This window comes from Sapajus apella, unplaced genomic scaffold (assembly GCF_009761245.1).
Source record: "Sapajus apella isolate SASKATOON/1434 unplaced genomic scaffold, GSC_monkey_1.0 scaffold15, whole genome shotgun sequence".
Classification (NCBI taxonomy): domain Eukaryota; kingdom Metazoa; phylum Chordata; class Mammalia; order Primates; family Cebidae; genus Sapajus; species Sapajus apella.
Window position 1 is genome coordinate 18,284,068 of NW_022436955.1, and position 3,957 is coordinate 18,288,024.

The following is a 3,957-nucleotide window of genomic DNA, read 5'->3' on the forward strand; positions in this document are numbered from 1 at the left end:
ACCCAGGCTGGAGTGCAAGTGGTATGATCTCGGCTCACTGCAACCTCCACTTCCCGAGTTCCAATAGAGTACCTGAGATTACAGGCCCCCACCACCATGCCTGGGTAATTTTTTGTATTTTTCATAGAGACAGAGGTTCTCCATGTTGGCCAGACTGATCTCGAACTCCTGACCTCAGCTGACCCACCCACCTCAGCTTCCCAAAGTGCTGGGATTACAGGCGTGAGCCACCGCACCCGGCCATCTTGAATATCTTTGTATGCTTCACATTACTAGGCACAGCGCTCTGTACTCAACAAATGTGAGTTAAATTAAACATATAACTTTTTTCTTCTTTTTTCTTCTTTTTTTTCTTTTTTTTTAAGATGGGGTTTCACCATGTTGGTCAGGCTGGTTTTGAACTCCCGGCCTCAGGTGATCTGCCTGCCTTGGCCTCCAAAGTGCTTGGATTACAGGCGTGAGCCACCACGCCTGGCCAACTTTTTTCTTTTGAGACAGAGTTTCACTCTTATTGCCCAGGCTGGAATGCAATGGTGTGATCTCGGCTCATCGCAACCTCCTCCTTTCGGGTTCAAGCAATTCTTCTGCCTCAGCCTCCCAAGTAGCTGAGCTTGGATTACAGGTATGTGCCACCATGCCCGCTAATTTTGTATTTTTAGTAGAGATGGGGTTTTTCCATGTTGGTCAGGCTGGTCTTGAACTCTGAACCTCAGGTGATCTGCCCGCCTCGGCCTCCCAAAGGGCTGAGACTACAGGTGTGGGCCATGGCATGCAGCTAAACATATAACTTATTACTAAGCCAAAATCCTGTAGAAGTAGAAAATCTCAAAATTCCCCTGTAAGTTGACCACTCCCTGGTCAAGAAAACTAAACTACATCTATTAGGAGGGGAACTAACATAACAACAAAAAGTAATAATAATGAAAAAACATATTAAGTGCCAGGAACGTCCAAGGTGCCAACCAATATGAATGATCTGAAAACAGGGATGTCCTGCATTCAACTATTTTCTTTTTAAGTAAAATACCCTTGGTGTGTGAATCAACATCACTGCAGCCATCAGGTTTTGATTCTTTGCTAGAGACCACTCAAAGCCCATGGAGATCAATGAGAACAAGCAGGCTCCAAAATGAAGGAAAAGATTAATCATCCCTGCTCAGAGGCGCCAGGAAATGGCATACAAACTCTTTGTGGTAGCAGAAACTCTGAGAAGAGATGATGGATTAGAAGAAGAAAAACCAGGGGAAAACACAATTTCACAGAACGTTCAGGACTTCTAAGAAAGTTCAGAACAAGGCTGGGCACGGTGGCCCACACCTGTAATCCCAGCACTCTGGGAGGTTGAGGCGGGTGGAACATGAGGTCAGGAGTTCAAGACCAGTGTAGCCAATATGGTGAAACCCTGTCTCTACTAAAAAGACAAAAATTAGCCGGGCATGATAGCGCATGCCTGTAGTCCCTAGGCCTTCACAGGACTGCCTGGCCCGCCACATCTCTTCTTAGAGAGATGAATTCCCTGTTTTCTAAACGCTGGGACATTCAGGAAGTTCTCCTCCCTCCCCTCCAAGGGGCTTACGAGAAATAACAAAACTAAAAGCCTGTCTAACCCAGTGGGGCTTTTGAGTATGTGGTTTTGTCTTTGCAGAGTTATACAGCAGCAGCACGCAAAAAAAGAGGTACTACTATTACCACCGGCAGTACTACCACGCGCCAGATATCACCAAGTGCAAGGAGAAGAACATCTTGTACGTACGTGAAGCCAAAATGCAGCAGAGGATTCCTGTTCAGAAGAGCTACTTGGAGGCTGAGGCAGGAGAATCGCTTGAACCCAGGAGGCGGAGGTTGCAGTGAGCGGAGATCGCACACTACACTCCAACCTGGGCAACAGTGCGAGATTCCATCTTAAAAAAAAAAAAGAAAATCGCAGAACAAAGATCACTTACAATCTCTGACCTCCTCCAAAGGAATCACCTGATCTTGCGATGGCTGGCTGGTATCGTCCCATCAGAAGAACAATTGTACAAGGCTAGTAGCTATACATATGAGGTGTGTATCAATATGGGGGTGCAGACACATTACAGAGCAAATGTACAACAGCAGAAAGTGGGCACTTCAGGGTGAACAAGCCTGATAGAACATAGGTGTTTATCTTCATTTTCCCCAATGCTCCACTACAATAAGAGTAAAGAAAGACAAAAAACCTCCAAAGACGAAAATGAGACAGGAAATGAAAAGCAGATGGACAAGTGGTAATTGAGCTAAAGAAAGCTAAGTAGGCCGGTGTGGTGGCTCACGACTGTATTCTCAGCACTTTGGGAGGCCGAGGTGGGCAGATCGCCTGAGGTCAGAAGTTGGAGACCAGCCTGGCCAACATGGCAAAACCCCGTCTCTACTAAAAATACTAAAAAATTAGCTAGGCATTGGTGGCAGGCAGCTGTAATTCCAGCTACTCAGGAGGCTGGGGCATGAGAACTGTTTGAACCTGGGAGGCAGAGGTTGCAGTGAGCCAAGATCGCGCCACCGCACTCCAGCCTGGGTGACAGACTGAGACTCCATCTCAAAAAAAAAAAAGGTAAATAAAGCCGAAGTTGGTGGAGAGAGAAGTGAGTGTGAAGCAGGCTGCTCCCCCCACAACTGGAGGCTGTAGTCTCAAGACAAGAGCAAGGGGTAGGGCTGGAAGACAACAGGCAAAACAAAGCTAGGAGAGCTGTGTGTGAAAGAGCACTAAGGAGAGGGTTACATGCAACCCATCCAGCCAGGTGGCTGCCTCAGCCACCCCCAGACCTGGGAAGTGCAAAGTGCTGTACTCAAATCTTCCTCTATGTGGCACTCACAACTCTGCCTCTTACTCTTCCGATAGAGACTTCTCAGGAGAAAATGACCAGCCCAAGAAAAAACAGAAGCAAGCAAACAACAACAAAACCCTGGAGATAATGACACTTGGACATTCACAAACAGGGCCTGGCTCCCACCTGATCCACCATCTACCCACTTAGAGATTCCAGTCACTCTTTAATGTTAGCAGCCAAAGACCTCAGTGACCAGAGGAAACCTGAAAGACAGAGACTAACACAACCAAAATAAAACAAGGCTTTATGGTTAGACGAAGCAGCTCACACTTAAACTCTCAGTGCTGTAAGCTGAGGCAGAAGGATCGCTTGAGGCCTGGAGTTCAAGACCAGCCTGGCCAACATGGGAAGACTTTATCTGTACAAAAAAATTTATAATAAAATTAGCCAGGTGTGCTGACATGTGCCTGTAGTCCCAGCTACTGAGGAGGCTGAGGCAGGAGGATTGCTTGCCCAGTAGTTCAAGGCTGCAGTGAGCCATGATTACACCACTGAGCTCCAGCCTGGGTGACGAAACAGAAAAAGAAAAAACTCCTCTCTTGCCTGCCCACTGCCCTCCAAAATAATAGTAATAAAAAGAAAAAGAAAAAAGGAAGAAGAAGGGAGGGAATGCAAAGGAAACAGAGATAAGCACAGGAGAGAGGCGTGGCGCAGTAGCCCACACCTGTAATCCCAGCACTTTGGGAGGCTGAGGTGTGTGGATCACTTGAGGCCAGGAGTTCTAGACCAGCCTGGCCAACATGGTGAAATGCTGTCTCTACTAAAAATACAAAAATCAGCCAGGCATGATGGCACACGCCTATAATCCCCGCTACTCAGGAGGCTGAGGCTGGAGAATCGCTTGAACCCGAGAGGCACAGGCTACAGTGAGCCAAGATCGTGCCACTGCACTCCAGCCTGGGCAACAGAGCCAGACTCCATCTCCAAGAAGAGAAAAAAATCTGGGAATCAATATTCTCCAAGAGTTAAGAGACAATATAAATAATAATAAACATCAAAATAATAGTTGAAATTTTTTGAAAATTAAAATAATATTTGAACTTTAAAAATCTGATAGTAGTGGCCAGGTGCAGTGGCTCACGCCTATAATCCCAGCACTTTGGGAGGC

At 46.7% G+C, this 3,957-nt stretch overlaps 1 protein-coding gene across 9 annotated transcripts in view; it reads right to left on the reverse strand.

Annotated features, from left to right (window-relative positions):
• Window positions 1-3,957, reverse strand: part of WDR59 (WD repeat domain 59) — a 107,782-nt gene that overhangs the window by 80,071 nt on the left and 23,754 nt on the right. The gene's annotated exons all lie outside the window — the stretch shown is intronic.